This window comes from Rhinatrema bivittatum, chromosome 9 (genome assembly GCF_901001135.1).
Source record: "Rhinatrema bivittatum chromosome 9, aRhiBiv1.1, whole genome shotgun sequence".
NCBI classification, from domain to species: Eukaryota; Metazoa; Chordata; class Amphibia; order Gymnophiona; family Rhinatrematidae; genus Rhinatrema; species Rhinatrema bivittatum.
In genome coordinates this window covers 137,565,669-137,579,177 of record NC_042623.1, presented here as the reverse complement: position 1 = coordinate 137,579,177, position 13,509 = coordinate 137,565,669, and the positions used below count along the sequence as shown (strand labels likewise).

Here is a 13,509-nt window from a genome sequence, read left to right as displayed (position 1 = left end):
GTTGTCTCAAAAGCTCCTGGATTATTACATAATTTCTTCTTGGTCCTTTAAAAGGTATCACACACTACAACGCCACCCCCCCGACTTCTCTGGGACCAGTATGGGACCAATTTAAATATAAATAATATAAGCATTAATGTAAACATAGGGAACAAGATGTAGACTTCTGGTTAGTGGCATACACTATGGTAATCTACCCTCATTTACCTTGATGGCATGTCCATGCATCATCATATATAAAAATAAATAGATCATCAGACATGGCTGGAAAAATCCTGAGTGTCAGGTTGCTCAGGCACCTCAATTTTGGCACCTCATGCTTGCACCCAAGACCATGAAGCAGCTATCAGGGAAATACCTCTAGAAGCACTGCAAGGGTTGAGGAGCCAGAGTCAAGAAGTTGCTTGTGTGGCCAGGCTGGAGAACGTTACTTCATTACTTGATTGACTACAGAATTGCTGAAAAGAAAAAGATCTGCTACCAAGAGGCGCTGGAGAGCCACCTTTGCAGATCCATATTAGAGGAGAGGCTGGGGGAATGGAAGTGGGTTGAGGTTTGGGAGTAGAGATGTTGTGGAAGGAAGGAGAAATGCAGGAGGGAAAGAGGGAAAGCAAAGAAGTGTAAAAAAAAAAAAAAAGTGCATAATAAAGATTTTTTTCCTGGCGCATGTTTTCCACCTCTCTTACATTTTGTTCATTATTTTAGCTTTGTTGCACTATATAGAGAGGGTTACATTCTTAATTACTATTCTCTTTTTCATAACCCATAACGCAGCGGCCCGCGGCCGGATGTCATGGCCACCGGCCGCGACCAGGCCGGGCCGGCGGTCACGGCATCTATAAACTCACCCGAAGTATCGGGAATATCTGAGGCTCCTGCACTGGCAGGCAGCCTTCTCCCTCTCCCACTTTGTGGCTGCTGCAGCTGCCAAACCCGGCCGCATGGGTTCTCGGCCGGGCCGGCTCCTCCCCCTCAGCCTACTAGGAGCCGCGCACGCGGCTGAAGAGAAAATTTAAAGAAGCCATGACAGGAAATTGTCATGGCTCCTCCTGGGACTCCTCCCTCCAGTTCCTGTATTTAAGACAAGGTCTGAAACTCAGACCTTGCCTTGGTATTGAGGCTCTGTGCTTGGTTCCTGTGTGCCGTGTTCTTGGATCCGCTCTACGTCCCGCTTCTGCTTCTTTTCCTCGTTGGATTGATTTTTTGGTTTCTGACCTTTGGACCAGTGGTGGTGAGATTCTGGCTTGGACCTGGACTGGCTTTGGACCCTTCTCCTTCGTTGCTCCTGGATTGGCGTCGAACCATTCTCCCGTCTGCTCCTGGATCGGCTCTCAACCTCTCTCGACTTCGACCCTTGGACCGACTTTGGACTATCCTTCGACGTATACTCCCGGACTGATCACGACCTGCTGGAGGCGCCAGCTGTCTGGAACGCACGACCTGCAGGAGGCGCCTGCATCCAGACCATCTTCACTCTTCAGGGAGTCTTCTAAGTCCCAGCGGCCGTGTCCCTACGGGCTCCTCCTGGGGGGATCACGAGCTTCCAGGTTGAAGTCTTCATTTAAACATCTTAATCAGCAGGCCTTGCCATCTGACTGTAGAGACCGAAGAGGGTTGACTTCCTTTTTGGTAGCGCTGACTCTACCTCGGAACAGGGGTCCACGTTCTAATTCATAACAGATTTGTTGATTGGTACCTGCTGGAATACATGTAGAAATGAAGATAATCTTTTTAGAAGACCCCTGATCTTGAATTTAACATGTTGTCAAATTACAGAGCTCTGGAGATTTGCAATTTGTTGCCAGTGTACTTTAAATAGAAGATTGTATCCGAGTATAAATGAAACTTAAACAGTCCCAGGAGAATCAAGATGTCAAATGAACTTAAAAAATATATATATATTTATAAGCTACAAATTGTTTTCTAGGCTTCATTATGTTTGACAGTAACTCTTTCTAGGAAAATTGAATAGCTACAATAAATCCAAATAGAGAATGAATATTTACTTTAGTAGGTAAATTGAAGTAAATATTAAAAAAAAAAAAGCAGCTATTTAATTTCTTTTAAATCCTCTACTTGCATGTGAATTACACTTGTGCTGTCTCAGTCAAATTGTAAATTAAATGCCTCAATTAGTGCACACATACTAGGATCTCAACAATGATAAATAAAATTTCCTGCATCTTTAGCACTCTTTTCTGTCTGTCCCAGGTGATTGCAAAGTATAATTTAAGGATGTTATCCTGGTGTTGCAGAAACACAATTTTCATGTTACAAGCTGAGTGTCAGTACTGCTATTATTCTCTGATATCGATCATAGTATATACAGCATTTATGTCCCTGCTGTATTTTGTTCAGATCTACAAAATGGTTGTGTATCAACAATTTCATTTTTTGTTGTTAATACAGAAAACACTCCAAAGAAACATTTTGGTTAAATCAGAATTATAAACACATTATTTTACATGATAGAGATGAGAGGATACTTTTAATACAGTCTTGTTAGGATGGAAACATTTGTGTAAATATTTTGTGGAACAATTTCAGACTTATTTGACACTTTCCTTATCTTGCCCCACCTACTTTTACTTTGCCAGAAACCTTCCTGAAACTTGGGTTTTATGGTATCTCATTAGAAATATTTTCCCTGCTGTGTGAAATAATGCAATTGGGCTGTTATGATATTACTAGTTCACATACACTATATTAAAGAACAACTGTGTCCTTATGTAGGTAGCCCTAATGACCAGCTGGGTGAAGGTATCTCCCCTGAGTGGAAGCTGGGAATATGCAGCCCCAAAGCTTAGATTTCAATGGGGATTTTCATTTATTTTTGCTTTCTTTTTCATTTTTTTCCCATCTTCAGAAGTTTGTGCGTGCAGTTACATATACAAAAAGTATTTTGTGCATGCACAACTTCCAGTGTGCATGCAACTATGAACCGCATGCACAAACATGTTCGATCCAGTCGGAATGAATCAAAAATCTGCTTTTGTGTTTTTAAAAACATTAATTTCAAATGAGAGCACATCCCTAGGGGCACTAGTTACAAAGTTGTTGGGTTTTTTTTTGATAAATTGGTGTGAAATACTTTATCAAGGCCTGTTGAGCATATCCATCTTATTCTTAGTGGTAATCTGTGATGTTGGATTGAGGCGCATTGTACTGAAACCTTTCAGTTTTCTTTCAGCGTCCTCATTAATAAAAGTTTTAATATTAAGGAAATGCAGTGACCCCCTGGCAAGCATAGACTGGTTCCACAGTGGTTCTGCAATTAATTTTGGAGTTGTAATCCTGTAGCATCTACCAAAGAGGCGCACACTGTCTTCATCTCTGCTTTCCATCATCAGAGGAAAGTCTTAGTTCTTTTACGCAACGGGAAATAGCATTGATACTTGCCTAATGTGCGACTTTGTTAAAAAATGTATATTTAATAAAGGCTAATGATCGTTGAGCCACTCTGGTTTGCATATTCCTTCTTTGGTATTTTTATGCATCTTAACTCGGAGAGAGGTTTTAGCTTGCAGGTCTTTTTCTAGCTCAAAAATTCTTGATAAGCATGTGCATATGCAATTTTGAATGAGCTTGTGAATGAAACTTCAGGGCCCATCCAGTTTCTAAAGACAAGGTTAGTTGAGGGATGAAGTCTGGTGCTCTATTTTCTCCACAGTGTCTTGCTCGTAGGTCCTTTTGATTTTAATCCACAGACTACAATGTTTGCCTCATCCCAGGTGTTTCTCAGTATATCAGCCACCCAGTGCTGTAGCTAAGGCATATTTCTCTTAAGAGTTAAGGTCAAAATGACTTGCTTCAGAATTTGGAAGACTGTTTTTGTCTCAGTATATTAATTCTGCTTATTCTCACTGTCTTCAGGCTTAGGTTGCACTTGTGGCGAAATCTTGATGCTCTAAAGTATATTTTGTATTTTTCTACACCCTGAAAGTTTTCTTTAATTTTCTTGGCATTGATCAATAGGTTTTTGCTTGAATCCCTTTTCTCTTAATGCCGTCATATGGGATCTAACAACCAGACGGTAAAAATGTTTAAATCCCAACTCATATCCTAATTTCAAAATTTGGTAGAGATTTCTCAGATTCACAACTATCATCATTGAAAGAATGCCTTTATCCTTTGTCTGAAGCAAGGGCAGGTTTACTAAGCTATAGCTACAAATAATTAAAAAAAAAAAGAGATAATTCATCAGGTTATTGATGTACCCTGTTGGGTACTCTTGCATTAAATCTATTCAGCTTTATCTTCTCTTTTTGAAGATTTAGTTGTATTTTCATATACATGAATATATATATATGTCTGTGTATATGTAAACATATATATAGTTACAAGGAAAAATAAATTTCCCCTCAATGTCTAACAATTATGGCTTGTGCTCAAGTTTTATAAATATTTTCCATGCCTGTCTACTGTATTCCTTCACATATAGTGAGGAACCAAAGCATGTAATTTCTTCGTCAGATTACCCAAATTACATTCAGTAGTTGAGAAAACTGATCCTCTGCTAAATATTTTCCAATACCTATTCTCTCCATTACAAAAGATACCAACTACCTGGAAATAATAAATTCCAGACATAAAAAGCAATCTGGGATGAACAGATGGGTTCAAGACTGCAGTGTCAGCATATCTGAAAGCTATGGAATGAGCTGCAAAAAAAAAAAAAATCCTTCAATGTAATAGTTTTGTTTAAAAGATTACTTAGTTTTCTGACTCTTTACATTCATTCATCTGAAAACCAGAAGCCATTAGTTATGCTGCATTTCTTTAGCTGGTGTAAACGTTTTGAGAGATGCTCAGCATGAATCCTCAACTACTTTTAATGTAAACACATTTTAACATATTAAAACATTTCAGACTTTACAAAAAGAAAAAATGAACATGATCTAAATATACAAGCATAATCCACAATGACCAAGTAAACAGTGCATCACCCTGTGTTTATTAACTGGCATTACATAAAGCCACATGCCAAGGTATACAAAAACAGCATTTGCAAACTTTACTGATGAATGTAAAAATGATAACGTGGATTATGCATCTTGATTTTTATTTAATTTCATACTGACCTAAGGAGAGCTGTCATGTCCAAAATGTCTCCCTGACTATAATTAAAATGGCTTCCTTGTAATTGGGGTTTTCTAATAGCAGCAGCTCAGAGATTGAAATGGATGGGCAACATCATCAGATGCCCATCATCGGATGGCACCAATTGAAGCAGCTTCCCAGCAGACAGTTTTGGAAACTTGGTACTTTTTGTACCGGTTGCCAAGTAACCAGGCAACAGACTGGCATGGGCCACTCAAACTCCCAGTTTCCTCTTTGGCAAAGCTAAAAGACAAAATTGAGTGTTGTAACTTCATGCGTGGAAATGAGCGGTTTGTGTGAATCATCGCGCGCTGCTCATTAGGCAATCACAACTACAGGTACATAATTTCACTTTCTCATTAAGCAAGCAGCTTCAATGGATTCACACAGATAGGATTCCCAAAACTAAAAGTGGATGCCATAGACATCTACAATTACAGGAGGGTCAGGAGGGGAAAAACTGTGCACTCAGTAAATAAATTAGAAAACTTTGAAAATGCAACCAACCCAAGCTATGTAGATAATCTTTGGTGTGTATGTGTGTATTTGGCAGCACTATCTTATAAATGGAACCAGTGATCAGTATCAAAATTTGTGCAAGTTTCTTATTGTCAAATTATTTTTTTCATTTCTTCTGTATAGTTTGCTTTTGCCCCTGATGTTATCTGTAATGCTTCTATCAAGTAGTGCAGAGCATAACAATTTTTTTTAAATGCATTTGTTGTGTAAATCTGTATTTGTGAGTATGTATATGTATTTAATCTTCACAATGACTTATATCCAGCTTTATGTCAGAAGTTTAGATTTCTAATCATTTTCTTTTTATTCTCATCTGGTAAAGAGTTGACCAGATATGAACAATAATTACTGGATGGTGGTGTCTCTGGGCCAGTTTGTGAGCATTGTTGAAAACATTTGTGATATGAAAACAGGGTCTTTGGCCTTTTGCTGTAAGAAATCAGCTCTTCCATAATGCTGATTCTCTCATTTATTTATTGGATTTTGTATACCGTCATTCGGAAACCATCATAACGGTTTACAACAATAAATAATATACATTAAAAACAATAAAATCAACTTAGTAAAAGTTAAACAATTCTAAAAAGCCTAGACTTACAAACCTCCTAAAATAACTAATACATTTTCATAAAACAGTCATAAAACATATCAAACTAGTACCTACTCCTATCACCTAAATATGCACTGCTTCTGTTAGGGTTCTAAAAATACCTAAAACAGTAAAATCAACTCGTGTATTAACCAACGATTTTCTTCCAATAACATTGAAATCTTTATAAACCGTGCACTGTTACTCTCATCCTCATGCTTGGCTTCACCTAATTCATTGACCAGCTTCAAATTTAGCCTCCACCCTTCTCCCCACATACAGTCAGCTGCCCTCTTTAGAAATTGCAGCTTTGAGTGGGTGCAGACCCCCTCTCTAGTTGCTGCTGGCTTGACCAACCCAGGGGACATCTCTGTTGCAATGAGTCTTATTATCTGGATGATTTCCTCAGCTTTTTGCAGGATCACTCAGGACCTGGGCATCCCATTAGCAGAAAGTTGAGAGAGGGCCTTGCAACAGTTATCTTTTTGGGTATTGAATTGTATTCAAAATTGATGATTTCCTGATTCCTGCAGGAGAAAGTTAGAAACCAAAGGATGAACTACTCAGGGCATTGCAAGTTAAAAAGATGATCTTGTGCAAGTGCAGGCCCTTATGGATCAGTTGAACTTTGCCTCCAGAGTCATTCCCATGGGCAGGGTCTTCATTAGGAGATTAGTTAACCTAACCAGGGACATTTCTCATTCCAGTCATTTCATCTGAATAACTAGACCTGTGAAGGTAGATATGAAGGTGTGGTCCTGGTTTTTTGGAGGATTTTAAGAGTGTTTGTATCTGGCAAGGACCCACTGTCTTCAGTTCAGTCATTGAATTTTTTACTCCTGCTGCATCTGATGATGTGGGATTTGGGGTATATTTTCAAGGAGCTTTGTGTGTTGCCCCTTGGCCACCTAAGTGGAAATCATTGGAATGGATTTGCAACGTGGCATTGTTTGAGTTGTTCCGAGTAATGGTTGCTTTATTTGTTTGGGGTCAGGGTCTGGCTAACATGAGAAGAACTGTGTTTTGACAATGTGAATGTAGTTAAACAGGTAAACAGTAGTTGTAGGTAAACAGCGAAATGCCCAGGTACAGTTGAGCTCCTTAGGGTCTTGGTATTCAGATCTTTGTCCTGAATATTAATTTAACCGCTAGGCATGTTCCAGGTGCTTTCAACGACATAGCCAGTGCTTTATCTCGTGTGCAGTGATCTCATTTCAAGTTTTTGGCTTCCTAAGCAGAAGAGCATTCTATCGGGATACCAGCCCACCTCTGGGACCTTATCCCAAACGGTCCCTTGAATTGCTGAAGATATCAGTGGCCCCAAATACATGGCGGTTGAATATGAGGGGCTGGTGATGATTTAGTGAGTTCTATTTGCAGCAGGGATATTGCAGATAGTTCTCTCTGACCTCCAGTCAACTCATGGGTTTCATCGCATATGCCAGACAAGCAGGCTAGTTACATGGCAACGTGGCAGCCAGCATGGCAGGAGTAGACAAGAAGACCTGACAGAATGCTTCTTTGCTAAGAAGCTAGTGCAGAGTTTTACCAGGGAGGCTAGGGGCGGCACCCTTTCCTGGCTGTCTACTTTTGTTGCAGATTTTATCATCTGCAAAAGGACAAACCTTCCCTGACAATCTTTCTGCTGTGTCTCATGAAAATGTTGAAAAGAGCAGGTCCAAGGACCGATCTCCCCCTGAGACACATCGCTAGTAACATCCCCTCAAAGAAAACTCCATGTACTACTATTCTTTGTTGCCTCCCACCTGGTTCTCTGGTGACCGAAGGAAATTAAAAAGATCACAAAGATCATAAAGCCAGTAACTCAAAGTGCTTTATAATAATCTAATGGGAACCCATCAGGACCAGGACTCTTACCTAAATCAAGCATCTTGATCACCTCGTCTACAGTAATAGGACATTGTAATTCCTCAGTCGCCTCTCTAGGGAGGCTTGGCAATCTCAGTGGCTCTAAAAATGCTACTCTGCAGTCAGTCTTACTAAGTAGTCACTGACTACAGACAGTATCTTCATGTCTCTTGCAAGAGAGACTTCAGTAGTGCTGCAGAATCGATCAAACCTCCGGCACAGCTCAGAAACCTCTGAACATCCACTCTTGTTGATGCAGAGAAATGAGCTTTGTTCTCTACAATCACTTTCAGCCGCACAGGGTAAAGCATGGCATACAGAACTATTTTAACCTCCAGGAATCCTGTGCGTATCTTCTGCAGTGCTTGGGAGAAGTCAGGAAATAAAAAAAAAAAAACAAAACCCAAAATAAAACAAAATCAAAACAAAAAAAATAGTTTTTATTGATAAAACACTACCTCATGCTGTCTCTTTCTGTCTATGACTCTTAGCTGCATAACTGTGAAATTTTATAATAATGGCGAACAGCCTGCCATCAGCCATGGGAGGGGGGCACAGGGCCCATTGTGTTCTTTTGAGTTTAAATTGACCACATTTCACCTGTAGGCTCAATGCTTCTTGCAGCCATTAAAAAAAAAAAAAGGCACAGTATCCATGCCCTCCTCTAGCTCCAGGAAACCCACCAGTCGAATATTTTTGTGAAGTCCACGATTCTTTGTGCCATCAATTTTCTCTTTTGTAGAAGTAAGCTTCCGAAAAGTGGAATATAAATATAGCGTTAGAAGCTTCCTTTCCAGGAAATCAATTTTTTTTCCAGTCAAGAAAAGTTTGAGATCTGCCACATGGTCAGCCGTTTCTTCTGTAGGGGGTTGTATTTTCTTGAATTAATGCCACCAGCTGGGCCACCTTCACTACCATTCCCAGTTTTGCAGTAATATCTGTGGTAAGTTTCTTGGAGAAGGCTGCAAACATTTTTTTGTAAAGTCTGTGTCATATCTAAGGGTGCAGCAGGTGTAGGCCACGCATCATCCGAAGCAGTCTCTTCTTCCTGATGGCCCTTATCCGCATCCATCTTGTTCCGCCGCACCTTTTCCTCATTGTCTACCCAGTAAACTGGCGCAGACATCTTCTGTGAGTCTTTAGTAATAGTGAGTGCCTAGGTGCTCAGAAAACAGTTAGCACAGGATTTTATTTGAAGACCGGGAGAGCCAAATTTGCTTGCACCCTTCCCCTAGCAGTGTATCAGGTGACCTCCATTCAGATTCTTCTGACAAGATTTACCTCTGATAAAACCATACTGCTTTGGATCTTGCAATTCATTGGATTCCAAAAAAACCCATTGTCTGCAATTTTAGCAGTGATTCCATTAATTGTCTCACCACAGAGGTCAGACAAACTGACCTGTAGTTCTCAGCCGCCTCCTTGCTTCCACTTTTATGCATAGGAACCACCTTCGCCTGTCTCCAGTCCTCTGAAACAACTCCCAACTCTAAAGAAGCATTAAAAAGGTCAGCCAGTGGAACTGCCAGGACATCTTAGTGCCCTCGATGTATCCCATCTGGCCCCATCGCCTTATCTACTTTTAGTTAGCGCCTCACAAACACACTGTTCCAAAAATCAATTGAGGTTTACCTCATTTCCAATTTTATGTGATCCTGCTCCAGGCCCTTCCATAGCAAACACCAAACAGAAATATGTTTAAGCAATTTTCCTTTTTCCTCATCAGTCTCTACATATTCCTCCCCTTCGCTTATGTGTTTCACAATGCCACTTTTGCATTTCCTTCTGTCACTAATCTACAAACAAAATATGGTCTTATCCCCCTGTTTTACTGTATTTGCTTTTTCCTTCTATTTCAATTTTTGCATTCCTGACACTTTCCCAACTTCTCAGTTTTTCTGGATATTGTTCTGTCTTCCTCTTTCTGCAGACTCTTGTAGTTGATGAACGCTAACCTTTTCTCCCTTACCTTTTCACCTACTACTTTAGAAAACCATAGCAGCCTCTATTTCCTCTTTCTTTTACTTTCCTAAGAAAAATGTTGGTTGCCGTTATACTATCTCCTTTTATTTTTGTCCAGTGCTCTTCTGCTTTCCCTAGATTTTCCCCAGCAGCAAATGCTTAGTGATATAAGAAAGTGGGCTGTTGCATACCTCCCACTAAATGCACAGTGTTTAGGAAGAATCCAGAAGCAAGGAAATGAAGTACATTTAGGAGTTTTGCCAGGCCAGGTACAGCACACCCATGAGCCGCCTTAGGTTCTGTGCCAGCCTTGAGCAAGTCGTACGGAACCAAGATCGCGCTTACCTGCTCAGCTCAAGGGTAAATTACATCTCCTCCTAAGAGTCCCACTAGTGAGGTGTATGGACAGAATATGTTATGACCTGTGCCTGCTCCTTGGAAACCAAACTGGGGATGCTTCGATCTGCCAGAGGCTCCCTTGTGCCAGTTCTTTTTCCTGTCTTACCTGTAATTCCAGTCATAACATCTTAAGGGTTATATATTTCATTTTAAAAACAAAAGGTTATCTCCATCCAGAAAAAGCAGGAAGAGCAGCAGAGACTGAGTGTCTCCTGTCAATGAAAATGGCCTCTCTGCCTTACTTCACCGCTGAGCCTTGAAGTAGAACTTTAGTTTAGTTTACTTCATCCCCTACCAAGATGGAAAAAATCAGTGGTAAAGAAGTTTAGTTCTGAAATTTTACTGCACTTTATGAGTTGCTAGCTATTTTCTGTGCTAAAGCTCAGTTACATTCTCATTTGCAGGTAAATCTAGTACTTCGCTGCTCTTGCCAGTCTCAGCTGTTAGCACCTTTTCAGCACTAAAATCTTTATTGCATTGAAAGTTATTTTAGCTTTGCAAAAAAATGCTTTAAACTATCACTAAAGCAGGGTGCTAAGCCTTAGTGCAGCTTATTGCATCAACCCCATTATTAGTAGTCTATCAAGCAAAATGAGCATCCCCTGTTTGTGGCTGTCTAAAGTTTTATGCTTTAATTAATGTATTTCTGAATACAGTCCTTTGGTTTCTTTGCTGAGAGCGATATTTGTGCTGCCCTCTGTAGGAAGAAGTCATGCTATATGTTTGCTTTACATTTCAGTTCTAGCTAGATTCTGGCCATTCCCATTTGTTATTCCTCTCTACATTTTTGTGTTCTTGGAATACTTTTTTTTTTTTTTTTTTTTAAATCCAGCTTTGATATCATTCAATAAAGAGATCATGGTGGTGCATTTTAACTAATATAAATTTTTATTACCTTAATCTTTTTTTTTTTTAACCTGTTTCAGGGAAATTAATACCGTGTACGAACAGAGTGGATTTATGTGCATGTGTTTTTATATCTAGTGCATGATCATTAAAGGGACAATTTCCAAAACTATGTGATCTGATGTAAAGTTTGCAAGTGCTTCTATCCAGGGCTTTGTACCAATTTCCAAAGAGAAAGAATGCATGTACAAAGATTTGTACCTCCTTTTTTTGTGGGTACTTTTCTGGCCCAATCATATGTAATTTTGAACATGAAAACATATGCATGTTGTTGCCTCCCCCATTCTCGGAACGCCTCCAAGAAAATATGTGGGTAAAAGTATCTGTATTGTGGAGCATTGTGTACTATTATCAGCATACAGGGTGGGCAGTTTTCAAGCAATCTATTTATCTGGGTAAATGGGTTTTGAAAATTGTCCTCAAAACAACTTGGAAGCCCATATTCAACTACTGGGCAGCTGGCAAAGTTTTTTTTATCTGAAAAACTTTAGGCCTGCTCTTCGGCTGTCCTAACGTTTATCTGGCTACCTTGGCCAGAATGCTGACAATTGACCTTATCCGAATGATTTAGCCGGATAACACTGCTCTACTCTGGAGTGCCTTTGGTCAACCTCTGACGCAGCTGGATGCGTTTTTAACTGGCCAAAATCTTATTGCGCTATGTAAGTGGCTGTCAGACAAACATGCTGAATATGGACCTCTATATCTTTTTTGCATTCTGGCTTATCTATATGCACTGCTTAGCCTTGAAAAACATAGTAGTGTATGAGTATCTGAGCATGGCTAATGGAAGCGAGCTGTTGCTTTAATCTGCTGTTGGGAAGCTGAGATACTTTTGTTAGAAGTTTGAGTTCACTTTTGAACTTGAAGTAGCTCAGTTTTATTAATAACTTCCCCATTAGTCTGATCCTTTATTTGAGCTGCTGTTTGACTGAAAATAGTTTAAAAATGTAAAAATGCAGTCAGTAATCCAAAACATTTGGAATATGTAGTTCTATACCTAATCCATAGAATAAGAAGCTTTGGCCTAAAAAATGACTGAGGCTAAGTCAGTGACTGATGCCAAGTGAGAATTTCAGGTTAGAGCCAAGCCCATTAGAAACACCATACATGACATACTCAGTTTGTGGGCGTGAGATTTTTATTTATTTATTTATTTATTTATTAACTTTTATTTACCGACATTCGTGAAACACATCATGCCGGTTTACAGAGAACTCAGGCGGGAAATACAATAAAACGATATAAAACAATATAAAACAATATAACAATATAACAAAATAAAAACATTAATAGCAGAAACAAGAATCAGAATACAGAATGAACCAAAATGGAGCAATAACAAAAGGGGGGAGGAAGGTCGTGGGGAGGGAGGGGAAAAGACATATCTAGATGAAATATAAAACAACGATAAAATAGAATAGAGGGAGACTATCATTCAGTAGCAGTGCCTCCATGACACTCATAAGCTCCAACAGCTGAGATTAAGAGAGCTGAGTCACCTGAGCTCAGGCCGTTTGGTTTATGAGACTCAGCTAGATAAGAGGAGGGGATTCAAATAATTAAAGCCCCACTTGATGTTTCAAGCGTGCTTTGGTGCCCTTACTGCTGCTATTTTTCATTTCCTCTCAGGTGTTTCCCCCCCTATCCAAGGGCAAGTGAGTAGATTTGAGTTCAGTCTAGATTAAGAATGGAAGATGGATTGCCCTGAAGATAAATTAGGACCATTGTACTCATATTGGAAATTGTCCCCTTGGCCAGCTGAGTGGCTCAAAGGCAGTGATGTGACTGCCATGTAGCGGGATATATGTTCAGTTCCCAACTCAGCTTCTCCACTTCTTGGGTTGGCCAGGGCTAGTAATGCTGTGGAAGGGAGTTATACTCATTGTGTAAGAGCAACATCTAGTGGCAAGATTTAGATGTGTGTTGTCATTTGCTAAGGACTTTTGAAGCAGTGAGTTAGTAAAGTAAAATTGTGTGTGTGTGTGTGTGTGGGGGGGGGGGGGGGGAACGATTCCTTGGTGATTGTGAATGTAGACTCATGGCACTGAATCCCAGCCCTGGCTTTGTTTGGGTTGGAGGCCCAGAGGAATAGAAGGAAATTGCCATGTTGAAAAAAAATAGCCTTGGTATTTTCAGAGCCTCTTAATTTTACTGATGTTTTC

General features: G+C 39.9%; 1 protein-coding gene across 5 annotated transcripts in view; it reads left to right on the top strand.

Annotated features, from left to right (window-relative positions):
* PIK3CB (phosphatidylinositol-4,5-bisphosphate 3-kinase catalytic subunit beta) overlaps window positions 1-13,509 on the top strand; it is a 430,104-nt gene that overhangs the window by 173,035 nt on the left and 243,560 nt on the right. The window lies entirely within an intron of this gene.